Raw genomic sequence first — 27,298 nt, forward strand, 5'->3', positions numbered from 1 at the left:
CACTGTGCAAACCTCTGCGAGGATGAAACAATGTTAGGTGTGGCAGGCATCAGTTCAGAAGCCTTTCTGAGACTCAAGTGCCCGAGAGAAAAGACACAACAAGTGAAGGTTTCTTATGTACAGAAGGGGACTAAAGAGGCTTTTACTTCATTTTTCATCCACTTCTTTTCCATTATCCATCTGTCTACCTATTATCTATCCATACATCTATCTATTTGCCTATTATCCATCCATCTGTCAGTCTGTCTGCCTGTCTGTCTGTCTGTCTGTCTCAACAAAATCTTGCTATACATCCCTGGCTGGCCTAGAACTCACTATATCGACCAGGCTTGCCATGACCCTCCTGTCTCAGCCTCCTGGGTGCTAGGATTATAGGCACGAACCACTTGTTTAAGCACTGTTTTTAAATATACATTCCAGATAGTCTGACATTGCAAAAAGGGGGGAGGGCTAATTAATTGATGGAGATGAGCTTAAGAAATGTCCTGTTTAAACATTCACACACCCCCTAATTAACACTAACCACATACTTAATGAGTTAATATGAAGCTCAGAAAGAAAACACTTGGCAAGGCTGTCTGACCATCACACCAAGACTGAGAATGTGTGTAGGCATAAAGTTATTGTGTAACTCAAACGCTAATTTCTGTATCCCCCATATCTGGTTGCAAACCTTGTTCTGAGAATCTCCTTTCTCAATGTTGTATAAACTCTTCTCCCCAGTTGTCCCCTGATATGCCAATAAGGCAGCTTATAGCCAATTGGTGGGCAGGGAAGAGAATAGGGCTGGACTTCCTGCCATCCAGGGGAGGAGGAGTTAGAGGAGGAAATAAAGGATTCAGGGAAGGATTCAGCCATGGTGGGTGGTGGTGTCCAGGAGAGACCAGGAGAGAGAGACTCCAGTAGGGAAAGTCACTATGTGCAAGTATCTCTCGAATGTACGATGGGAGGAAGCCAGATTAGTTTAGAGGGTTAATAATAGAGTTAATACTGCTCAGGGTCGTGCTGTGAAGCTTGTTAAAATATAATAATTGAGTCTCAATTATTGGAGTGATAGCTGGGTTAGGAGAGAAATTGAAAAACAAACACAGTTTTATAAAATTCACTGTACAGATGTTTTTTGCACAGCCCCAGTGAGTGGCATCAGAACAACTCTAAAATTGGACTCTTTCTTCACCCAGTCCAGTGACTGCAAAGACCTGGATGGAGCCTTTGCGCGTGGCTGACATGATTTCCTCTTTATCAAAGGGCTGGATGCATGCTTCCTCCTTCTCAAAAGAGACTGCTCATACCCTGAGGTCCAAAACCTGCCCACGTTTAAAGAATGCATCTGTGCAGAGCAAGTGTACTCCAAAAGCATTTGGGTTCATCCAAGGAAGAGCCTGTCCAGCTTAGCCCCACTGACAGGCTAAGAGGCTCACGACTGCCACTCACACCTCTCAGGATCCAGAGGCAAGGCTACTTGGTGATGTTGTCTGTGTCTTCACAAATGCCTACACATCAGAAACCGAGTGTCTATTGGTCAGGAGTGAGTGGCCTGTAGCTCCTGGGACCTACATACTTGGAGGTCTTGCTCATAGTTGTATGTGCAGAGATAAGGTCCCTCACTCCCCTTAGATCCTACAGTTTCCTTCCACCCTAAGAGAAAGCCACCAGGACAGCAATACCAGTACAACCTCTCTGTGGCTCCCATTGTTACCCTACTGTAGGAGATGAGGATACCCCAGAAGTGAACTGTCTGCATCCAGTACATAATCACTTACTAGCATTTTCCTTTGTTCCCATCCTCTTCTTTCCTTTTCCTTGCTTTTGAAAATGTCTCCCTATGCAGCCCAGGCAGGTCTTGAACTCAGGATCCCCCTGCCTCATCCTCCCAAGTCCTTGGACCACGAGCATGTGCCGCTGCACGTGGACTCCACTTGCCCTTTCAATGACAGCAATAGCCCTTCTGTAGCTTATGGTAATTAGACTATTCCATTGTGCAAGCTATGGGAAGGACTAAACCCACCAAACAACATATATGAGAGGAGCGCATTGAAATTAGAAGCCTCAGTTGTTGATCACGTACTCTAATGAGAACCGAACACCTGAACGCTAACAATGGCTTGGTGTGAGTAAAATTGCAGCCACTGAGCTTAGACGGCTATATACTGTACTTCCCACTTGCCTCCATCTTGCCATTTTGCATTCTTGAAAACCTGGAGCAGCTGTGCATTCTGGATGTGCCCCTGCCTTCTCTGCTCTCCCATACTTCATGGTAGTCATGGTTAGGAAGACCCATGCTTCATGATGGTCATGGTTAGGAAGACCCATGCTTCATGATGGTCATGGTTAGGAAGACCCATGCTTCATGATGGTCATGGTTAGGAAGGCCCATGCTTCATGATGGTCATGGTTAGGAAGACCCATGCTTCATGATGGTCATGGTTAGGAAGATCCATGCTTCATGATGGTCATGGTTAGGAAGACCAATGCTTCATGATGGTCATGGTTAGGAAGACCCATGCTTCATGATGGTCATGGTTAGGAAGACCCATGCTTCATGATGGTCATGGTTAGGAAGGCCCATGCTTCATGATGGTCATGGTTAGGAAGACCCATGCTTCATGATGGTCATGGTTAGGAAGATCCATGCTTCATGATGGTCATGGTTAGGAAGACCAATGCTTCATGATGGTCATGGTTAGGAAGACCCATGCTTCATGATGGTCATGGTTAGGAAGACCCATGCTTCATGATGGTCATGGTTAGGAAGACCCATGCTTCATGATGGTCATGGTTAGGAAGACCCATGCTTCATGATGGTCATGGTTAGGAAGACCCATGCTTCATGATGGTCATGGTTAGGAAGATCCATGCTTCATGATGGTCATGGTTAGGAAGACCAATGCTTCACGAAGCTTTGCTGGTCATGGTTAGGAAGAACTTTCAGTCAGAGCCTGTCATTTTAGAAGTGAGAAGACTAAGAAGCTGGGAGAAGGCAGAATTTGAAATTGCATCTTTTAGACCTTTGCTCTTCAAACTATGTCTGAACTTTGGGACAAGGACTTTGAACACAGGCTCTTGGGCTTCCTGGGACTGACTTGTCAGCTCGTCATGTGAACCTGATCCCTAAGTGCTCTGTATGCTCACATGAACCTAAAAGTCCTATTGGGTTGGCATGCTTTCCACTGAAACACCCTAAGGAAGACATGTCTTACTTAGGGTCTAATACGTGTTCAAGGGGAGAAGACACAGGCTGCAGTGTGTTCTAACTCTGAAGACACAGGGAAGTCAGAGCTTGAGCCCTCAAAAGGGCAAGCAGAATTAATAGCTATGGAAAGGCTTCTGCCCTAGGTATGGTGTCCTATGCATTTAATCCCAACACTATCTGAGTTCAAGGCCAGCCTAGTCTACAGAGCAAGCATCAGGAAGACAGTCAGGGCTACACAGAGAAACTTTATTTTGAACTCTACAACAACAAACAGAAAGAGTTGCTGCCCACCTTCCTCGGGACTATAAGTGAGCCTCCAGGTCAATCGAGAAAGAGCAATGGAAAGACACTCTAGACTGTGATCCTTGAGTCCTTTATGAATTTATTTAATCCAGGGAGGCTGTCAGGAGGTTGAACCTGGCCTGAGACACAAGCCTTTTCCACAGTTCTGGTAAAGGCCATCCATTTTTGGCCAGATCTGTGTCTTAGTCTTCAGAGACAAACCCTAAGGCCTCGAGTATGACTTTCTTATCCAGGCATTTTCTAATGTGGAGGCTGGTTCAATTTGATTTAATCATAGTCCCATTTCCCCTGATAAATATCACATTTGCATTTTTGCCTCTGCTAGGCTACTTTTGATTCCTTCTGACATTCCTCGAAGGGGCCACATCTTTACTCCTAGCGTCAGTTGAAACCATATTTAAACAAAACAGGACAATTTAGGAAACAGGCTCCAGTTTTTCCTTGTAGTAACTGCCAATTGGTTTTTAAAAATGGTTTTAAACATTTTAGTTATTGATGACCAATGAACGACTTTAGGACCCACAGCATCATTTATACATTGATTTTTTTTTAATGAAAAGTTTTCTATGGTGGCATGCTGAATTCACTGGGGAAAAAAATTCTCTATGAGGCAACATTGGTCTTACTCACCTGTTACATTGGGGGAGGGGAGTGATGACTTATGTTAAAACTTCTAAGTCAAAATGAAATGAGTCACTTTGAATAAAAATAAAATTTCTGGGAATGTTTGAAAAAAAAATTAACAAAATGTAGTCTGTTGTACTCAGAGAAGAAAGAAAATACCATTATTGCCACAATTGTGCTGGCTATTTCTATCCGTCACCTCTTTCAAAAGTATCAGATACACTTATTTCCCCAGGGGTAGAGTTGTCCCCCACAAACTCAGGGTGTGTCTACAGTAGAAGCTCCCTGAGGGATGCTCTCTCTCCTTGACTAAACCTAGCCAGCTAGACTCCTCTCATCTCAGCTAGGCCCTGACTTTTGGCTGCATGTTTCTCCCTGCATTGGTTTTAGCAAGATGCCTGATAAGTCAGGACCTCCCTGCTCGTAAGTGACGTTCCCTGATTCCTAACCAGTTTTCTCATCCCCTACCATCCCTCAGTGGATGTCCAAGCGTCCTAGTTTGCCTTCAGCAAGAATCCAGCTAGACCCACACAGTGAGGATGCCGCTTGCCCTATGATGTGCTCCCTTGGTAATTTTCCACCCACCTCCTAGGGCCCTTGGAACTTTTCTCACTGGTTGTCAATTCTTACTTTTCCTTTTAGTAAGTATTAAGCAAGGCTTCCCCACTGTTGTGGTCACTAAGTCTATCGTGATGGTCTTCCATAGAGCCTGCATAGTGTCTTAAATAATGTTTCCTTTCATATACTTGGCCGTAATTTACTTATCCAACTCATTGAGTTAACCAGCCTCACCCCCACCCCACCAACAAGCACGTTGAGACCGACCACTGAAAGCCTTTAACTTTGACCTACTCTTCTCCCTTCTGTGTCAGGAGCCATAGGACCTTGCCTGACCTGCCCCAGTGGCTGAGAGGCCCTGCTGGCTGAAAGCCACAGCTGTCTGCATACTTGAGATAATTATTCTGCCTGGCAACCACAAAGATCCAGCCTGACCTTGAGAAAGAGAACATTCGGTGTATCGCGACTTCTGAATAATCGCCCCACTCCACACCTGCTGTCCTTGGGCCTGGCCCAGAAGATTTTGTAACTTTCCACTGCATTCCTTCCTACCCCCTGCCCTTTCAGAAGCTTACTTTAAATTTGGATACCCCCTTACAATAAACGGCCCTCGATAAGCAACGTTTTCCTGGGCCCATGTCTCTGTTCTCGCCCAATTCTTTATTCACAGGTCGCGACCCTCCTCGCCACTCCACGAATAGCTGAACCCGTGGGTCGGGGACACTTCTGCTTCCACTAGTGGCCCCTTTGTGGTTACCAAAGGCTGGTTGCACATGCTCCTGACTTGTTTGTTCCAGTTCCGTTTGTGGTTACTTATACATTCGTTTACAACACAGTCACATACATGGTGTGAAAGGAAAGGAAACTATTGCAAGGAAAATAAACTTTAGAAAGAAGACAGAAACGAATCAGTGCCATTAAACAAATGTGAGCTCCATAACTAAAAGAGGCCAGTGGAGGAATCCATCCATGTTTAGGCTGAGGGTCATGTGTCTTAAAGTTCTCACTCTACATTAAAGAATTGTGAACCTGTAAAATCAAAGCTGCCAGACAGCTTGGAGGATGCAAGAAAGACAACGGTGAATTCCAATTTGAAGAGCCCTCTTAGTGGATGGACTGTTCTGTACTCAAGACACTCCCGAATGAATGTATGCTAACGTATGAGACAGTTAACGACCCCGTGCATGTATGCTTTGTGCCAACCTTTCCAGGACTAAATATCAGCCATGATTGGACTAGATAAGGTGAAGTTTGTGAAGCTATGCTTTGCGCTAAAGGAAGTCAGGCTTACACAAGTCACTGGGACAGCCACCGATCACAACAGAGAAAAATTACCCAAAGAAAAGCTAGTTAAGGTCAACGCCACAGCTCACCACCTCCCTCTCTCCAGTTCCATTTAAGAAAAAAAATTTCACTTCAGATTTTTCAGTCTACACTGAAAAAACCCTTGGAGTGAAGTCAAAGGATTGGTTTGAGTCTTTCTTTAATAATTAGTTGTAAGGTCTGACGCCAGTCTCTCAATCTTCCTGAGCCAAATGTTTTGGCTAGGCTGGGTGTATAGTTGGCTCAGCCTTCTGCTTTGGTTTTGGTGTGGAGCTTCCTCTTGCTGGCTTCTTCCAATCTTCCACATCCATCCACTGCCCTGGAAATTTCCATGTCTGCTGCCCTGAGATCAGAGTCTCCAGACCCCCAACACTGTTGTCTGAGTTCATATGGGCTTCCCTTGGCCAAATGCTCCCAGTATCCTTAGAAGTCTGATCTCAGTGGCTCTCCTCCAGCTGCTGTGGTCCCTACCCCCTCTCAGTGCTTGGACAGCTATAGATTTCCTCTTTATCTATAATGCTCAATTTCTTAACACTTGTCTGTTTAAATTCTGTGCTTGAAGTAGAAGTTATAAAAAAAATGTCAGTCTAGTTCAGCACCTACTCTATTAGACTCTTTCATTGAAAATGCTGCCAAGGGGGGAAAGAAGAAGAAGGAGAAGGAGGAGGAAGAGAAGAAGAAGAAGAAGAAGAAGAAGAAGAAGAAGAAGAAGAAGAAGAAGAAGAAGAGGAGAAAATGCTGACAAGTACCAAGCATGGTGGTACATATGTATAATCTCAACACAAGGTAGGTGAAGACAACAAGACCACATGCTCAAAGCTAGCCTGTCTCAAAAAAAAAAATACTTAAAAAGTGATCTCATTATTAAGGTAACAGGAGTTGAGGAAAAAGAAGAAGAAGGAAAATTTAACAAAAAATGTATTTTTGAATTCAATGCAATATTCTCCCTCTGCATGATTTACTACTCTGAATATTGTACCAGGCAACAATGAGTTAAGCACTCAGGCCTTGCAAACAGATAGCCTAGATCTGTCTCTCCCATTCCTGGGCCTGTGGTCCTAGGTAAGTTACTTAATTTCTCATTGTGCCCCAGTTTTCTCCTCAGTATAATGGGGCTAATAATAGTTCCTATCTCACAGGGTTTCTGAGTGAGTAAATGGGATAAAGCAGTTTCTTAAGTGGTGAGACGCAGTGGTTTGGTGGCAGCAATTTCTGTATTTCTATTGGTGAGAGATAGATGGAGGGAAAAAGAAGGAAGAGGTGATTAGATCTGACAGGAAGAGGAGAGGGTCATGGAAGGTCAGTGTCTAACCTCCCTCAGCTAAGGGCCCGAAAAGGAGCCACCTGAGACAGCTGTGGGGAAATAGGCTAACTTTAAAATCTCAGATACACACACATGCAGATACACGTGCAGAAATACACAAACACACTCACGTACACACACCTATGTGTTATTTTTGCCAACAGGAACTTTAAATAATCCATCATTAATAAGTTTTATCTAAACCTAACCTCTCTCTTTATTTCTTATTTATTTATTCACTTATATTCATGCACTTATTGCAGTGCTGGGGATTGAATTCAGGCTCTCATACAAGCTAAGTTCCCTACCACTGAGCTACCCCTCCACCCCTAGTTTTCAATTATTATTTATAGTAGCCACCAGTAGGAGCCATTATGTGTTCAAATACATCTATGGACTTTCATAAAACCAAATAAAACCAAGGAAAATTAAACCAAAGACATACGGACAAAGGTGTTGGTGTTGGTGGTGGGGCTTTCAAATTTACACTGGAGAATTAATATTTACAGCCAAAGTCAGCTCTCACCTTAGCTAGAAAGAACTGTAAATATCAGATGCCATCCACTGCACACTTCTGACTCACATTTGGAAAGCCTGACATTTCAGTGTGTCATCCAGGCAGGGGCAGAAGCTGGTTGCTCATATGGGCAACACTTCTGGTTTACCTGAGTTTGCCTAGGCGTGCTCAGTATATGAAGGTCAGAGGCATTTTGCCACACCCACCCCACTGAGCAGGGAGAGTGGACAGGAGGCCTAATATGGGAGCCCACTCTATTCTTTAATGTCTTTGGTCAAATGTCTAGGATATAGCATGCTTGTTGAATAGGAGAGGGGGCAGTGACACACTTTTTATGACATGGTCTTCAGTCTCACCCTCGAAGCAGGCAACTGCGACATGCTTGGTGTTTGAAGCAACAATAACAATTATAATAACAGCAACAGGTTTTTAACAAAGATTAATATGAGTCAGCTCATGGTACATGAAGGACACTATATGTTTGTAATAGCCCTTTTCTCTGTGTGTCGGTGATGCAGAATATAGGCCAAGTTAAAGCAGATTAAAAGCAGATAAAGGCAGGTTTATAAGGTGCTCCTCCAAGGCAGGTTCATCTGTACCAAAGAACGGCGCTGAGGAAGTAGCGCCCGGGCCAGGGCTGGGGAGTTTTGTAGACTGTAGATGAAGAATGATGGCTGTCAGCCATAAGGGGGCTTTGTGCCCAAATACAGTCAAGAGCTGAGCACTTTGGTGGAGACTTGGGTGGTTGGCAGCATCAACAGCTGAGAATGCGGAACCGGGCTCTTGGTGCCTTTTCCTTTGTTCAGAGGCTTTCCGGTGCTGGAGGGGTTGGCTGAAAGAGGGCAGATGGGGCTTCCCCAGCTTGTGCAGGGGCAAGCAGGGGTTCCAGTCGAACGATTTGTCTCACACCCCGCTCTTTAAGCTCCTCCAAGCCGTTTTAGCTGAGGAAGGAAAATGGTGAGTGGATTCCCGATTCTCGATCCTTGATCCAATGAAGGGGGCCGGTGATCATTAATTACCACGTTGGATTCCTGCAGCAAGCTGGACATCTTGCTAAGTATGAGGGACAGGAAGGGAAGAGAGGCCACCAAATGTGGCCTCTCCTCTTTAGCAGTTCACTCTGAAGTTTTAGACAGCTTTCTATCTAGATGTACATTAGAACCATCTGTCATGTGACAAAACTTTTTTTCCTGGGTGGAGGGAACACACATGTCTACTTATGCCAGCTAGAGATCCAATGACAGACAAAGAACAGATATCACCAACACTCAACTTGGTAAACGAGTTTTACTGCAGTTCCTTACAGGAGGATTGGTGAGGGGCTACTTACAGGAACAGAAATGATTCCAAGATAGCTGCATCACCAAGGCCCACCCCAGCATAGGTGACAGCTCACAACCCCACAACCCCCCCTCCTCCCAGGAAACATGAGGCATACAGCAGAGCCTACAGGCAGCTCAACAGGTTGGAGAGTGTCCCTTCTAAGTGACTCTGATCTAAACCTCTTCCAGGCAGCTCAGCTGGTGTCTGCTTCTTCGAGGCAGCTGGTCTAGCCTCGGAATCTTCCTTGCAGCTTAGCTTTGCTCCCCTGGGAGGCAGTATCAGCTTTTACTGTTGACTGTGGCAGGGTGGGGGATGGGGGGTTGTGGTCTAGTGAATCTGGTTGGTTTCAGGGACTTCCTATTTTTAGTTGTTTACCTTCCTGCTTAAGGAGTTTCTCTGTAGCATGGACTGTTCCAACTCAGAGGAAATTGCTATGCAACACCTTCTGCAGAGGCCAGACATGGTGACACACACCTGTACTCCTAGCTCTCTGGAAAATGAAGCAAGAGCAGAGAGACCATGTCTCAAAAAACAAGGAAAGCACCTAAAAGGGGTCCACCCAGGGGCTCTTTGCCTACACTAGGCCTAGATAAAACACTATCTCTTAAAAATTTCCCACATCTCCACATGGTTCTAATGTGAAGATGTGTCTTCGAACTTTTCTTTTCTTGAGAGATCAAAAACATGCTAAAAGTAATTACCTCAAAACCAAACGCATGTTGTAATTAAAGTGAGTACATTATGCTTAAGGGAGGGGAAAAAAAAAAAAAAGAAAGAAAGAAAGAAAGAAAGATCAGCTTAATTGTTCTAGGGACTTCTGCAAAGTTCCACAAGGTGGTGTTTTGGGAGTGGAGTCAGGAATCAAAGGTCTCCCACTAAAAAGGTCTCTCCCAGGAAGGTTCCAAAGTCAGGGAATAAGACAATGCTCACACCTTGGAAGTGTGCAGAATAGAGCAGGCAAGAGTTCCATGCTGTCCACTGAGCATAGAGTATAGATTTTGGGCATGGGGCAGAGTGGCAAGAGAGGCAAGAGAGGCAAGAGAGGCAAGAGAGGAGGCTAGGCAAAAAGTTGTAGGTAACTTAGGGGAGATGCTGTTCTGGGAAACTGAAAACCACATTGGCCATCTGTACCCTAAGAGTTCATTTCAGTAACCACATGGGAGTTAAACAGGAAGAATGAGGCACAAGGAAGATGGGAGGAGAGAGAGAGAGGAAAAGGGCCATGGAAGTAAGGCAGGTAACTGAGCCTGCCATAGCACCCGGAACCATTAAAGGAGACCTTGGCTCTTGAATGCCAACTGTGTGCTTCGATATACACAAAGAGAGGCACTTCCTTAAATCTTGTGTTCAAGCCATTCTCTCTCCTCTCCCAAATTCCAACCCTGACAACAAAGACCAGATGCAAGGATATCACTACTCAGGGAAGTCCAGTTGCCCCCCAGGGAAGATGTGATGGTGGACTGATCTAAGCCACGCTGGTGGGTCTGAAGAAGGGAGAACAGGCTGGAAAAATCAAAGTTCTTATAAGCTTTGGGATGGAGATTTGAAGATGAAGGTGAGATGAAGAAGAGTTGAAGCTCCCATGAAGTATTCTGACTTGGGTTAACTCATCCTCATATTAATAAAGCAAAGGGACATGGAAGTGGGCGGGGCTAACAGAGGCATGCCTAAGCAAGGAAGATGATCATTTTAGTAACTGGCACTGTACTATAGGTGAACAGGGCAGAATATAGGATCTTAGGTGATAGAAACACTGATGAATTTCAGGGCATTTTGGGAGGGAAGCAGGGCTTGAGTGGAGCCTCCAAAATGCAAGGAGAAAAGGGACCCTTTGTACAGAGTCAATGGGAGCATATGCTGATATGGACATTATGCAGAAGAGCCTTCCTGAAGAAATTAAAAACAGAACTACCATATGATCCAGAAACCCTTCTTCTGAGTGTTTATGTGCAGGAAATGAGAACACTACCAGGTACTGATACTTGCACACCCATGTCCATTGCAGCATTATGCACATTAGCCAACTTGTGATATGTGTGTGTGTGTGTGTGTGTGCACGTGTGTCTGTGTGTAAAAAATTCACATATGATCCAATATTATTCAGACTTAAAAGTGTTGCCACAAAATGGATGAGCCTAGAGGGCATTATACTAAGAGAAAAACCTTTAGATAGCAAACCAGAGAGTTAATCGCTAACAGAGATTCTGGGAACCATTTATGGTTTCCTGAGTGGGGAATTGATTAAATCAAGGCCCTCGTATGAGAACTAGAAACTTTCTAGAAAGAGTTGGGGGTCAATATTTTATTTACACTTTGTGAATGACAGAGACTTTGTGGGACCTGCTCAACGTTGCTGTTGCACCATGAAACCATCTACAAACAACACATAAACAAATGGACATTTTTATATTTAAGCTTTATATTTAAAGCTTTTAAATAAAGCTTTATTTTAAAAAAAAGCAGTGGGCTAAACTTGGCCTCTGGGGTGTAGTTTAGCAATCACTCCTGTCTAGTAAATACTTGCCTATAGCTGCTATGTAGTGACTGAGAAATTACAGTGGCACGTCTAAGAAGCCACTGGAATCTAACTACCAAAGGTAGTGTGAGGGAAGGATAAAATTTGCTTGAGAGACACAGCACATTAAGGTAGTTTTTTTAAAACTGTAAAACAAGTCATTTTCCAGAAGAATAAATGAAAGAGAACTGAACCTCAAGGAAAAATGGCCATATTTGGTGGGCAAGAGGGAAAGTAAAAATTAAAAAAGACTGACAAGAAGAGAAGAGGATCTAGGTGGAGGAAAGTAGAGGAGAGTGGAGGAGAGGCAAGGCCTGGTGACAGTGATCAGAGAATAAGAACTTGGGAAGACCGTTGAGTTTGTCGCAGAAGTCACTGGTGAGGTCTGAAGAAGAAAACTCAGGCCATCGCTAATGACAGTAGCACTCACAGAGAGCAGAAGATGAAAGGAGCATGAGCAGGGAGGACAGAAGAACAATGGTGTAAGCTTACGGTGACTGCAATCCAGAGAAGCCAAAGCACACAGCTGGCTGGATGGAAGGGAAGCAGAACAGATGCAGCGGGGCAGAAGAGCCCCAGGTGTGAGGCGACAGAGACACATGTGAGAGCTTAGAAACCACAGCCAGATTCCCGAAATTTGTGGATAAATGGATTGAGCTAGAAATGATCATAATGAGTGAGTTAACCCAGAAGCAGAAAGAATCAAATGGTATATACTCACTTATATCTGCATACTAGCCCAAGGGGCATGTCCCACGAAAGCCTTCACTTACCAGGAAACTGGGACAGAGGGGAAGGCATCCTATTGGGACTCTAAATGAGAGACGCATGGGAGAATAGCAAAATAAAAGGATACAGAGGGTCCTAGAAATCTACAAGTTGAACAATATGATAGGCAGATTTGGGCCCAGGGGTCCCACTCAAACTAAGGCACCAGCCAAGGACAATACAGGAGGTAAACTTTAAACCCCTTCCCAGATCTAGCCAATGGTCAGAATATTCTCCACAGTTGAGTGGAGAGTGTGATATGACTTTCTTACGTACTCTGGTGCCTCACATTTGACCATGTCCCCTGGAGGGGGAGACCTGGTGGCACTCAGAGGAAGGACAGCAAGTAGCCAAGAAGAGACTTGATACCCTATGAGAATATATAGGGGGACGTAATCCCCCTCAGGAACAGTCATAGGGAAGGGGAATAATGGGAAAATGGGGGAGGGAGGAATGGGAGGATACAAGGGATGGGATAAACATTGAGATGTAACAAGAATAAATTAATTAAAAAAAAAAAAAAAAAAAGAAACCACAGCCAGAGGATAATGGAGCCTTGTTACAGCAAGCACAGGCAAAGGCCACACCACGGGAGGAATGGGGCACTTTGGAAGAACAATTTTTTGCCATTTTGTGCCTTGTTTCTTGAACGCACATGGAAAAACAAGTTTGTGAGAAATTCTCACTCTCCTCAAGTCTAAGAATAACTGAGTAATGAAAGGGCTTCTTGCAGGGAAGTGTTTGTTATGTCACCACAGTGAGCAAACAAAATATTAAATTTTTAAAAGAAACTGTCATTTTAGAGGAGCAGAACAAGAAAACAGCTTTGCATCTGTATGGATCCAGACTCTCTCAGTATTCTACAGCAACCGAAGGCATAGAGGGGCCTGGGTTCACATCCCTTATGTCTGAGCTTTTCAGCTCTGGAAACACAGCTATTCTAGCAGAGAAGTAGGTCCCATAGTGAACTTAAAAGTTAGCACAGTGCCAGAGCAAAAGAATTGTTTGGAAATAAACTACACACGTCATCCAAGACCCATTCCTGAGAAACTACAAAGGTTCTTGTGGGTTTTTTTTTTGTTGTTGTTGTTGTACATTTTTGCTTTTGTTTTGAAGTTTATGTGGTAGGCATACAATAACCAGAAAAGTTGAGAACAAATTTTATGTGTTAGGAAAAATATACCACCATTGTGATGCTCTGATATGAATTTTAAAAAATTAGGTTTTTATACAACATGTTTTGTATAATGACCTTACTTAACTCCTCCCAGATAGGCAGACAGCTATGTTGTAAGTCCAGGGCTGTGACTGTGTAGATGCCCAGCATGTAGCCCACTCCTGTCAGGTGACGATGAGGCAAATTCAGGGCAGAATTTCTTGGCACCAGAGATTTACTTTGTCATTAATGCTGAAACATCAAACCAGGCCTCCTCCATCCCAAGTCATCAGAGCTGTTGGTTACTGCCAGGGTGTGTGTGCCACTATTGTACCCTTAGGGTTATGGTGCCACACGGGCTTTATTGTGGCTCATAGTTGGGTAGGACTGTTGATTACTTGCCCCCTTTGGAAGCTTGCATGATGCTCTCTGGTACCATAAAAGCTAGTCCTCAGGGAGGAGGCTTTCATATCAGATGCAGCTTGGATCCTCCATGGTCTGTGTCCAGGGTACGTTGCATCTTCATCAATAGGTATTTATCTCCCATATCTGGGAGGCAACCAAGGGCAAAGACATCACTGAAGGTTTGCCTCAAACAGTAATCCTTCATATATGTAACTATGCGATTGACAGGGATAATGTATAAACCAAATTCTGACTATAAGTTCTTGAGTGTCTCAAGAGAGTGTTATACATTACATACTTAAGGTTTTTTTTTTTTTTTCCTGGAGTTGTGATTCTTAAATGTACACCTATATAACAGACATTGCAGGACTGTTCCTATCAGCCCACAGGGAAATGAGAAAGACAAGAACAATGAAGTGGTTCTTCCTGGGAAGAAGTTTCTTTACTTAAAAATCATTTTCCCCCCTAAGGGCCTGTTCTCCCTCTTGTTTTATGTAAATCCGGTTTCTATTTTACACATGGACAGGAACAGAAAGAGTAGTGTATGCTGGAACAACTGTTGTTAATTTTTAATTCTTTATTTAGTCAACTAGATGCCTTCCACATGCCAAGTCCTCATTTTAAAAAAGTACACCATAAACCTCCAAAAGATGGAGAACCACTAATATAAAATTCACAATGGTAGGAAGAATATTTTGGAAACACTGAGCTCTGAAAAAGGGTTAAGGAAAAAAAAGTATTTGCTGTAGCATGAAACAGAATAGAGATGCCTCCTGGGTGCATGCTCAGTGACTACACAACACAGCTAGGGACTTGGTTACATCTGAGTCTAGGAGTAAAGTCCATGCTGCTTCTCCTGTCTTTGATCCTGATTGGCAGCTCCTTGAGCCAATGAAACGCAGCAGAAGTGGTACCCTAGAGCTTCCCAGACAAGGTCATTAAAGGCCATGCAACCTCTACTTTCTTGAGTAGGACACGTGCTCTTGGAGGTTTACACCTGTGTGTGAGTCTGAGTAGCCTGAGACTGCCATGTGGATGTTACCAATAGCTGCTCTTCTCCAAGGCCCCACCCACAACCTCATGAGTGCACAGGGGGAGGTGTCTCATGGAGCACCGTGGGCTCACAGCCTCAGCTGACAGGGCTGCCTTATTTAAAAACTCAGTTTCAGCTGTTGTAAGCAGTGAATTTTAGGATTTTCTACCTCTTACATTTTAACTCTCGAGACATCTTAAAGACATTTTAAAATATTTTTCTAGAGTTCTACACACTTCAGACTGATGTGGAGCGATTCTCATCAGAAAGCAAGTTGTAGCCAGGAGGTGGTGGCTCACGCCTTTAATCCCAGCACTTGGGAGGCAGAGGCAGGTGGATCACTGTGAGTTCAAGGCCAGCCTGGACAGTCAAGTCAAGGCTACAGAGAAACTCTGTCTTGAAAAACCAAAAAAAAAAAAAAAAAAAAAAAAAAGCAAGATGTCTGTGATGGAGGGTATTTTTGTGCTTGCTGTCACTCTACTGTTTTGGAGCCATTAAACAGTGGTGCTGATTACTAGTGTCTAAACTTCACCACTGCATGCAGGATCAAATTTACCTATCAATTGAAACTATGTACAGTCCTATTTTAAAAGATACATTCTTTACTTACTCACTAAATTTTCAACATACGGTCTGGAGAGGCAGCCAGAGCCAGCCTCCAACTCTCCATCCTCCGGCCTCTGCCTCTCAGTGCTGGGAGTAGTGGTGTGAGCAACCACACCTGGCTCTAAGTTCCTTTTGAATGGAATCAGACTTAATCTGGACCATTTGTTGCTATGAACTTTATATCCTACATTTAAGGTTCTTTCCTACTGTGGTTGGCAAATTCCAGCCTTCAGAAAGCACATGGGCAAAAACCCGGAGATTCAAAAACAAGGCCAGTGTCAGTGGGGTTGGGAATGGTCTTTGGATCATCCGGCTTCCATGGAATTCTTTGCTCCTATCATCTCACAGTGCAGCTCCTGGCCTTCTTTTCCCAGCCTAAGAACTGCAAGGGGTCTAAGCTAGCTTTCTTGAAAGTTGTTAGCCTGCTTGTTTAGTGGATGGGGGCAGAAGCCATGTAGCTCTTAACACTGAGACAAAAGTCACTAACACACATTGCATATTGCATTGGCAGTGACCAGATATGAGGGTGGTTTTGTTTGTTTGTTTTTGTTTTGTTTTGTTGTGGACTGACCAAGGATGGATGAAGCAGGCAGTGTATATCTGCCTCCAGCCTGTGGGTTACATCAGATGATGTAACTCCAGCTCATGAAGGTCGAAGGCCATGCTGAACTCTGAAGAATGATTCTAGCTGGTAAGGAAGAGTTTGCAAGAGAGGTCTTCAAACAATGTGAAAGTATAGCTCTTGAGCTAAAACCTGTGTTTTATATTTTAACACTATTATTATTATTATACTTTATAATGTCACATTAATATTTTATTATTAGCTGAGAATTTCATACATCATGCTTTGATAATATTAATTCTAACTCTTCCCCTTCATTTCTCCCAGGTAGATCCCACCTCCTTACTCCCCCTATTCATATTCTCTCTTTTTAACATAAATAACCTATCAAATCCAACTTGTCCTTCCCTAATACCCCTAAGGGAAAAGACACCTACTGGAGCATGGCCAACCTACCAGGGACCGCACCCAACAAAACAAACTTTCCCCTTCCTCGAAGCCACCAACTGTCTATAGCTTCTCAGTCAGGGGTGAGAGCTCACAACATCTTCCTACTCCACACTAGAATGTTGACCAGCTTGATCTTGCACGTCTCATGCAGGCAGCCATGGGCACCACGATGTGTGGTCTTGTCATGTCAAGAAGACACTGTTGTGCTTGGGCCCTCCCTGTTGTGTTTGTGAGGACATGTTAGGGATGCATCATTTGTAGCTGAACACACCACTGACACTAATTCTCTGGGCTTCTTTGAGGAGGTCTGAGAAGTGTAACAATCTATGGATGTAGAGATACAAAGTTAGAGAGCAAATAACGGGTTTTTGTCTTCTTTTTGAGATTGGAGTCTAACTATGTAGCCCTGGATAGTCTTGAACTCTCCATGTAGACCAGGCTAGCCTTAAACTCAGAGATCTGCCTCCTTTTTGTGTGTTTGTTTGCTAGGCTTCTTTCTTTTCTTTTTTCTTTTGGTATTTTTGAGACAGGGTTTCTCTTTGTAGCCTTGGTTGCTCTGAATTCCCTTTGTGGAGCAGGCTGGCCTCGAACTCATAGAGATCTGCTTGCCTCTGTCTTCCTGAGTGCTGGATTACAGGCATGTGCCACCACACTGGGCCGAGATCTGCCTCCTTATGTCTGGAACTAAAAGAATGTATCACTAGTCACTGTGCCTGGAGCATTTTACATTTTAAGACAGGATTATAATAAAGAAAATTATGTGTCAGAAGCTCCAGGTGCCTTTAAGCTGAAAGTATCTATTGACCTATCTGGCTCTTCCTGGAAAGTTCCCTAACTACCTAGTCTAGAGCAACCTCTGTGCTTGGGGCCATGGCAAGGAGGACTCAGGGCACCCCCAGAGCCACACATATCATATTTGAGGAGAGCAAATGCATCATGGGACTATCATGTTTTGCATTGTCACCCCTTTTCTCTCAGCATAAGTGCCAGAGGCCAGGAGGGTCCCTAAAATGGGCCAAGGTCTTATCTAATTGTGACATCAACATTTTCATGGACAAAGGCTTGCTTGTTGTTGTTGTTTGTTTGTTTGTTTGTTTGTTTTTTTACCAGTACCCTTTTTTGCTCAGTTTAATTTCTTATAGGTGTCACCCTGAACTATAGACCACATCTTCTTTTGGAAAATTACTTCCTTCCAACTGATCCTGCCATTTCTCCACTAACTTGTACGACGACTCTTCTACCAGGATGGTTTTATTCCTTTTCGTTGTTTGAGGATTTCACGCATGCATCCACTGTTTTTTGAGCATCAGCATAGTTTTATATCAAGTCAAATTGTCTCCCTGCCTAGCATGCTGATTTGTTTTTCTCAAACCCTTCAAATTCTACATGCTGTTGTCGCTAGGATTCGTTTCCAGGAAGCATCAGCCTGGTCTGGTAGCTTCCTTAATTGGCTCCTGGAGCCAGCTAGGAAACTTATTATCATCAGTGTTCAGTTGACAGAGGATTTGCTCAAGCCTTTGCTGATCTGACAATGGTTTGATGCAGTGGGTGGAATCCCATGGTAGTAATGGGGAATATAGCATTGTACTATCTTCTCTGAACCAGCTGTTCTCTCATCTCCAGAAACAAAATCCCAACTGACAAGCCTAAGATAAAACATGCCTTTATACCCAACACCATTTATTCTTAGGTTTTCACCACCCTGCCCTTGCACAATTAAAGGGTCCTGGTGAATATGACATCATATTCAGATGCTAAATTGGTACACTAGTCACACAGATCTGAGACAATCTTGTCACATCAGTAGATTGGAAGGCAGCCATTGGGTCATGGCGATTCTGGGAATTGGAATGCTCCTAACTAGCCTTCCCCAATGGCTAACCATCCAATGCTATTAGATTAATTCATTCCCAGTACACGTTCAAAGCTTTCCTCCATTACACGTATGCCTTTATTTTGTTATATTTCCTTTCATCCTTAGTGGTAATGCCTGACACAGGAACCCAGATAGGTCAGTAATATTTTATAAGCAGTTAATTAGCAAAGAGTGAAAAACAGGAAGTCTGTAAGTACTTACAACATGCACATTGGCACCAAGTGAACCCACCAAGATCAACGCCATGTCCCAAAGAATATTCAAGCAATGATGTTCCTAAGACGGACTCAGAGAATGGGGCAGGGCAGGGCAGGGCAGAGCAGGAAGATTTTTTTTTTTATCAAGGTTAATATCTTTACTGGAGCCTTGCTGGACCATTAGTTTAGAGCTACTAATCGCCTCCCTCCCATGGCCTGCATACTTAAAAAAAAGGGAGTTTGCTTTACAGCCTATGAGAAACTCAAATGAGAACCTTTGTTCTCTGAACTTTTTAGTACATACACAATGGAATGTAATTTAGGAATGGGAGGAGCAAGAACCGATAAAGAAAGGAAGATCTGTTGGCCTCAGGTCATTGAGAAAGTAAAACAAGTGGAGCAAGAAAGCTGAGGGGAGGCACACGGGGTTGAAATCACTGCCCCCTTCAGTAGCCCCTCTGGATGAGACTCCTGAGAGGCTGGCCAAAGATCCCCACTGCTGTTTGTCACATCTGCTCCAGTAATAGATCCTAGTTAATTACCCTTAAATGGATCTATAAGGAATCCAGCTGGAGTTATCATAATGATTAAACTGAATTATAATCTGTAGATGAATTTTTGGACTACTGCCACCTGCACCATATTACATTCCAGCCAATGATTGGAATGATTTTTTTTCCCTGTTTATTTAAGACTTCAATTTCAGTAGCTGTTCTCAGTTCTCAGAATGTAAGTTCTTCATTTGCCAGTTTTTTCCTAAGAATTTTATTGTCTTTGATGCCGTTATGAATAAGAATGATTTCTTAATTTTAATTCATTTTAGGTGGTTAAAATAATGGTCATACAATTAATTTTGATTCTGTGTTGATTAGACGATATCTTTCCAAAGACATGGAAGGTCTTGTCATAATCATAATGAGCTAAGGTATGGTTCTATCAGACTGTTACTGCTGTCACAGCAAGGAGAGTGACATAGAGGGTGAGAATGGAGGCAGAGACTGGACAAACCAAGAAACCGAGGAAGGTCAATAGACATTAGAAGCTAGTAGAGACCAGGAGAGAGTCACACACATGCACGCGTGCCCACTCCCATAGTTAGGAGAAAATGGGTTCCATCGCTTTAATCACCCAGTGGGAGGGACTTCGTTACAGCAACCTCAGAAAACTCAGATGCTGTGACATTTATTTATTGGTTTCAATAGTTTTATCGTGGAGTATTTTTTTAATTTTATTGATTTATTCATATTACATCTCAATGGTTATCCCATCCCTTGTATCCTCCCATTCCTCCCTCCCTCCCATTTTCCCCTTACTCCCTTCCCCTATGACTGTGACTGAGGGGGACCTCCTCCCCCTGTATATGCTCATAGGGTATTATAGTGGAGTTTTGAAGGTTTTCTATAAATGAGATCATTTATAGATGCCTGCCCTGGGCAGTCCTGCCCCACTGTAAAATTGCTACTTAATTACATAAATGTTAACATTTCAACAAAGCCAATTTTGTGAAGTACTATGTTACCTGTGACAGAGATGGTTTTTCCAATCTAGAAAAGCCACTAAAGCAAGAAAATAGCATATGACCCAGGCCACTGATATTCTGCCACTTTATCTCCTATTTATATTTTAGGCATGATTATTGACATAGAATGACACAGGAGTACTAGATAATGAATACAAATATCAAAATTTTCCTTTGCAGAAGAGGACTGATTTATTTTTTTTAGCTTTTCCAGTCCATGGTATAATTACGTTATTAGAAGTGGTAACCAAAGCAAATATATACCAAAGTACCTTATAACAAAATTTAAAACACAGACTTCTTTCCTTCTCTTGCTCTGAAAACATATGTGTCACATTATAATGATCCGAGTTATATTTAGGAACACACACACACACACACACACACACACACACACACACACACACCGAGAGAGAGAGAGAGAGAGAGAGAGAGAGAGAGAGAGAGAGAGAGAAGAGAAAGAGAGATACAAAGAGAGAAAAGAGAGACAGAGAGAGACAGAGAGAGAGAAAGAGAGAGAGAGAGAGAGAGAGAGAGAGAGAGAGAGAGAGAGAGAGAGAGAGAGAGAGAGATATGAGGATTCATAGAGAGATGGAAGGAGGTGTTCTCTAGTCCATGTCTTAGAGCAGTCTTGTTTTGGTTGGTTTTTTTGAGACAGGATTTCTCTATGTACCCTTGGATGTCCTAGAACTCATTCTATAGACCAGGCTGGCCTTAAATTCAAAGATTCCCTTGCCTCTGCCTCCCATCAGGGATTAAAAGCATGCACCACCACCATGCAGCTGGAGGCTATAAATTTGAAAGAAAGCAAAGAGGGGGACATATGGAAGGTGTAGAGGAGGAAATTGAATCTGATGTGTGTGCTTCTGCCTCTCAGCTCCCCAAACGCCTCCACCCCCACACCTGTTCTGCACTAGCATTCTCACCACCACTGCAGGACCCCTCTCTCGGTTCTGGCCCAGAAGTCCGCAACAGCGTCAAGCATCTTCTTCCTTTACTCTTTCCTCTCTTTATCTCCAGGCACCTGAGGCTTTTCCTCCCTTCAGCTCACTTATCAGAAGAATTCCTCTCTCTTTCCTGAAAAGCCTTGACGAAAGATCTATCCTAGCCTACAACATCTTGTGCTATCTTGCCTTCAACATGCCATCCCATCCTGTCGGCTCAATGGTACCTCTACCCCGAGCTCTCCCCAATATCCATCCTTAGGGATAGTTTCCCAAGCAGGTCCAGGACTGGCTTCCAAATGCCTTCCTGGGTTCTCTTGAACACCTTGGTTGACATCTCAAACGCAAGGGAAATGCACTGGCCATCACTTATTGCTTATGCGCTATTGTATGCTAAGGGTAACCTGCAGGAAGATATTCTTAGAGATTCTTAATTCTTGCCTGTATCTTCCTACACACAAGCTACCCTCCTCTTATTGCCTCAACTGAGCTGAAATGCAGTCCAGGATCACCATGCATTTGTGCCCTTTCTCAATAGGCTGTCACTGGCCTCATTTCTGTATTCCCAATTCTACCCAGAATTCCAAGCCAACTTCACATACTACACTTTTCTGAGGTATTCCTTTAATTCACCCCTGCCTCCGATAAAATAAATCTCTATCCTGGTGCCTGCACTATTTGGAAAACAAGTACCTTGTATGCAAAGTCTGTATCTGGTTGATCTTTGTATATCGCATTATAGACTATACTGCCTTACATAGATTTATTAAGAATGTGATGAATAGGTGGACTGACCCCTGCTGGTGCCCTTTCTGTATGAAAAATGCTGTATTAAAAGGTAGATTTCACATAGACATTGTTAATTGAATTTCTACCTGCATTACCACTTTTTGTTTTAGATCTTAATATTTGTTCTTTGGGAATTTTGGCCGTATTCCTCTCTCCTCCAACTTCTCCCATTGCCACACACCTTCTCTTCCCACCCAACTTCTCTCCTTCAAAAAAAAAAAAAAAAACAAAAAAAACCCGCATCTTAAATTCAAATTGTGCTTTCTATGTATTCATGGATATGTGTCCTTCCACTGGAGCATGGTAGACCTAACAAAGGCAACACTCTTAAAGCAAAATGATGCCCTGTCTCCCAGAAGCTATCAATTACCAATAGCTCCTCCCCTAGGGGTGGGACTTCCTGTGACCTCCTTTTATATCACAATAATTAAGTAGAAAATAGACATAATAAAATGGACAAAGGCCCTGGGTGGGGGCATCCACCTCTCTCCTGTGTGATCTACTTCCAAGTGGGTAAGTGCATTTATGCGAAGTTGATACCCACAGCAAGACTTTGTTTCGCCCCTGTGAGCAGCTTGTTTTCAAGCAGCTGGCCCGACACAATTGTACCTTTCACATTTCTGGTTTATATTCTTCTGAGAGAATGAGATTACTCACAGGAAACTCATTTAATTGCATGTGGCTGGATGGGCAGGGCCTCACCTGAAGGAATCGTATCATCACCACGTCACCATGACCCTGATACCCAGAAGTTATTTCCACAAAGCAAAGTCACACCGTGCCCTGCACACCTAGAGCCAACAGCAGGGTCTGTGGCTGTAAATGTGGTTTGAGATTGTGAGAGTCTCCCACTGTGAAGGGAAAAGCATAGAACACATAGCCACTATCCACTAGAACAGAAAAACTGTGCATCCTGCATCCTTCAGCTGTTGATATTGGCTGTTAGGAAAAAAAAAAAAAAAAAACCCTGTCTTTTCTGAAATGGTTTGTAGCCTCCTCTGTCCATGGATGCTACTGCATGCTGGTAAATAAGAAAAGCACTTCACACTGCTCTTTCCCCAACCCCCTACCCTGACCACTGTTTAAAATCAAAATACCACTTACATCCTTACCACAGCTGCTGCTGAGGTTGGTGGGGAGATCTAAAAGTGACAGAACTCGCAGGGGTCAATGCATACCTCTCAGAGTGAGGGTCGCGACCTGCAGCTACAGCATTAAGCATCCTAGGCTGACTCCAGATCTGCAGCGCCCAAAACCTGCACACTCATGATAAGTAACCCCTGGGCCCTGTATGCGCTGTTATGTCTTAGAAGCATTGATCTAGGGGACCCAGTTTCAAATTTCACTTCTTGATAAGAATAGCACAATGAGACGCAACAAGACACACACGTACCGAGTTCTGACGCACAGGTTCCTAAACTCTAGCACCCACCGGATGTGACTTCAACAAAGTGAGATGAGACCAGTGAGTCCTATGAGAGTATCAGGCATGCAGATGGCTAAGAACAAACTCTAATATCTCTACTTTCTTTTTGCTTACACTAAGCAGGGTGTGGTGGCACACGCCTTTAATCCCAGCATTCGGGAGGCAGAGGCAGGCAGATCTCTGTGAGTTTGAGGCCAGCCTGGTTTACAGAGAGAGTTCCAGGACAACCAAGGCTACACAGGGAAACAAACAAACAAACAAACAAGAGTCCACACTAGCTTGTATACTAACTAGTCATAGACAGGAAGCGACAAAATATGAATCCTTTCCCTCTGCATCCCAGAAATAACAGGAATGGCAAGCAGGCCCTTTAGAAGGGGAGCTGAAAGGATAAAAGAATAGCCACAGACAGTGACCATGTCCCAATGAGTAAGGACTTCTATTTCATATCAATTCCAAACTCTTAAATCATTTGTTCCGACCTCAGAAACAAGATGAAGTGCTGATGACTTGAGTCTTTTAACTGGTACTCAGTCACTACTCTTATCTGAGATGAGAGAAAAATGATTTACGCGAACGGACTGAGACGCCAAATCGCCGACATCCCTAGCTCACTTGCCACATGTCTGGACTTGATTTTCTTTGCATCTCAGATGTGTGTCACGAGACCCTGGTTGGAAAGCTGAGTTGACGCTCATGAGCTGTTGGCTTTTATCAACAGACCTAGTTATTCAGCCTCTTTCACCACAGCACGGAGCATCAGGAGGTGAAACAGGCACAGTTCTAAAGGCAGCAGTGTCAGGAGAGGCAGGAACACGGAGGGAACGTGTGCTACCGCGGCTGTGCTCATTAAGCAGAAAGTGGTCCTATTTGTACGTTTGTTTTGTATTGTGTTAACGTGTCTGAAAACTAAAACTCAGCATGTTAATTATTGCTGGGAGGCAATTCCAACCTCTCCTAGTAAGCTATACCCTACCCTAGGAGGTTTTTATTTGTTTATGATTTTGTTCATTTGCTATGCTTTGGAGATAATTGGAAATTACAGAAATGACCATTGAGGTCCGTATAAAAACACTAGTTTTAGCACAAAGAGTTTTGGCTCTTACAGGAGTGAGCTTAAGATTTTTTAAAAATCCAAAAGAGCAAAAATTTCCATCAGAAGTGACATTTTATGATTATCTGACTCCAAGTAAATAATTAATCCCAGAATATTTGAGGTTCTATGTTGGTCCCTGCTTCATGGGACCAACTTTATGGGACCCCCGCTTAAAACTATTTCATGGCACCCAAATCATTCCTTTGAATGCTGCTCAGAGAGATGAGCCAGAAGTCACCAGTCCAGCATAATTGTGAGATGTCACAATGGCAAAACTGGGGCCCTGAATTATCCTAAAATTGCTTAGGGGACTCTGGGAGAGCTGCCATCACTGACTAAGAGTGGAGCTTACCAGGACCCTAGAAAATAGCTCTCCCTCCATCCTCATCTGAGCAGAGCTGTTCATCAAGTCTAGCATTCACCCCAAACCCAGCAAAGAGATAGATGGGATGGAGGGATGGCTCAGCGGTTAAGAGCACTGTCTGCTCTTCCAGAGGTCCTGAGTTCAATTCCCGGCAACCGCATGGTAGCTCACAACCATCTATAATGAGATCTGGTGCTCTTGTAGACAGGTGTATGCTTGTATGTGTTTTATTTTTGTGATGTGTTAAAATTTCCCATTGTAATTGTTTTCGTAAAACAGTGCTGGGGCATAAACCCAATTGTTCAAGCATGCTTACATGGGCTCTAGTCCTGAGCTATACTCCTACCAGGTTCTTTTGTTTATGTTTTGTTGTTTGGTTGGTTGGTTTGAATTTTGTTTTCTTGACAGAGACTGTCTAGCCCAGGCTGCCTTTCAACTCTGATACTCTTGTTTCAGCCTCCCAAATGCTGAGACTATGCCTAGGAAACATAGTAAACTATGCCTAACTGAAGATGGTCCCACCATGGGATGATGTACATTCCCAGTGTTGCTCAGTGGAAGGAGTCCACCTTAGTGGACCTACTGTGGGAATAGAGGGCATGCATAGTGGTGTGCAGCTAGAATCATTCTCCTTTCTAAAACCTTTGCATCGACTGCACAGCACCAGGTGTTTCAAAAATGTGCCATGAGGCTTCTGTCTACTTCCTGTCTTGTGACAATGAATTAGATCATTGGATGCTCTTCAGGCTACCTTGATCTTCTCTGGTGTCAGAAACATTTCTCCTCAGGAGCATGCAAAGGATTGGAGGACAGAAGATCCAGGACTATAATCTTATTTTCTTGTTTGGCCATAATGAATCCAAATAAGATTTAGCTAGTATAGGTGTACAGGCAGGACTTCGCGAGCTAATACTTTTAAAATTCAATTAAGATTGAAGTGACAGTCAGGAGGCTAAATAGAGCCAGAGGTCACACTCACAGTACAGATCAAAACTCCATCAAAGTCACTGAAGAGACATGGAGGACAGACAGCATCCCTCAGGTGACACAGCTGTGGAACTCCAAGTACAGCCAACATTTTAAGGGTACAACTCAACAACCTTAACTTCCAGCGCACACCCAAAGTGCCAAATAATCAGAAATTTGGAATAAGCTTAAAAGAGAAGAACAACCTCATTATTCTTTATTATTGGCTTGCACACGCCAGTCTACCCAACGGCGATGGGATTTTACGTGTTCTACCAACAATGGCCCAAAGTACACTGTGCAGTCACTGTGCTCTGCTCACAGTCCAAGGGCAAAAACAAAGCAAAACAAAAGAAAAAAAAAACAAAAATAAAACAAAACAAAACAAACAAACAAACAAAAAACAAAAACATGAGAGGAAATCTCAGAAACATGAGCTGGTTGTGTATGGAATATCAGACACAGCATCTCTAGCAAAGCAGCTAAAACCCCACTGCTACTATCTAGTGAGATAAGGGAGCACATGGAAGGAGGCAGAGATCTTAAGGTGGAAGGTTCAGATCAGGGAGACTTTTGCTATTACATGATGCCTATAAATTAAAAAAAAAAAAAATTGGAAAATGGAGACAATGCCGAAATTTATAGTGTGTGATTACAGTATGGTAGCTCACAAACAAAAGGCAAATTTATAGATTACTGCCTGAGATAGGAAAGTGGTATAACTTCATTAAGTATGGAGAGCCTTGCATTCTTCCAAAGGGTAACCTAACCAAAGAGGATCTTAGAGTGAAAGTTTTGGGGAACTGAAAGGACCACGGAGCTGAAAAACATGTGCTCCGTACACATTCTAAGCAGGTGTTCAGCACAGACCACAGAAGTCAATGGAATCTTCCATGTTTCCCATCTCACTGTAATGATGATGCGTCTGCCTAACTTACTGAGGTACTAATGTCTGGGAAGCACCGTGCTTCCCCTAAGAACAGGGACAGAATAACTCCGCCGTGGCTGCCTTATGGCACACTAAGCCCTTCTGGGCACCAGTGTGGCAGCTGAAGTCACCTAAAGTCTGGAGAGGATAATTTTAAGAGACTCACATTGCAGTATGGAAGTGCCCTGTACCTCTGGCTGTTGTCTATTCAGAGCACACATCTCCCCAGCTTTAGCTAAGATGTCCGCTCATCGCTGGTCATCTTCACTCTCTCCTGTTTAGCTTTGCTCTCCGTCTGGTTCAGCCTGCATTTTCAAAATCCCACTTCTACCTTTCTGCCTCTGGCCTCTCTCCTATCTCAGACTAACACCCTCGTGGCAAATTAACAGGACCCCCCCCCCCCCCCGTTTCCTCAGCCTCCTCTGTCCTCAACCTCAGTCACCTCTACCAGCCACCCCCCGACTCCACATTTATCACTCTCCTGCCTCAAACCTTTGCCTTTTGCTTCCAATCCCAGCTCCATCTTTCACACGACGAATCAACTCAGCTTTCCA

At 43.5% G+C, this 27,298-nt stretch overlaps 1 protein-coding gene across 1 annotated transcript in view; it reads right to left on the reverse strand.

Annotated features, from left to right (window-relative positions):
- Sv2c (synaptic vesicle glycoprotein 2C) overlaps positions 1-27,298 on the reverse strand; it is a 103,380-nt gene that overhangs the window by 70,210 nt on the left and 5,872 nt on the right. The window lies entirely within an intron of this gene.

The sequence above is a fragment of the Acomys russatus genome, chromosome 30 (assembly GCF_903995435.1).
Source record: "Acomys russatus chromosome 30, mAcoRus1.1, whole genome shotgun sequence".
NCBI lineage: Eukaryota > Metazoa > Chordata > Mammalia > Rodentia > Muridae > Acomys > Acomys russatus.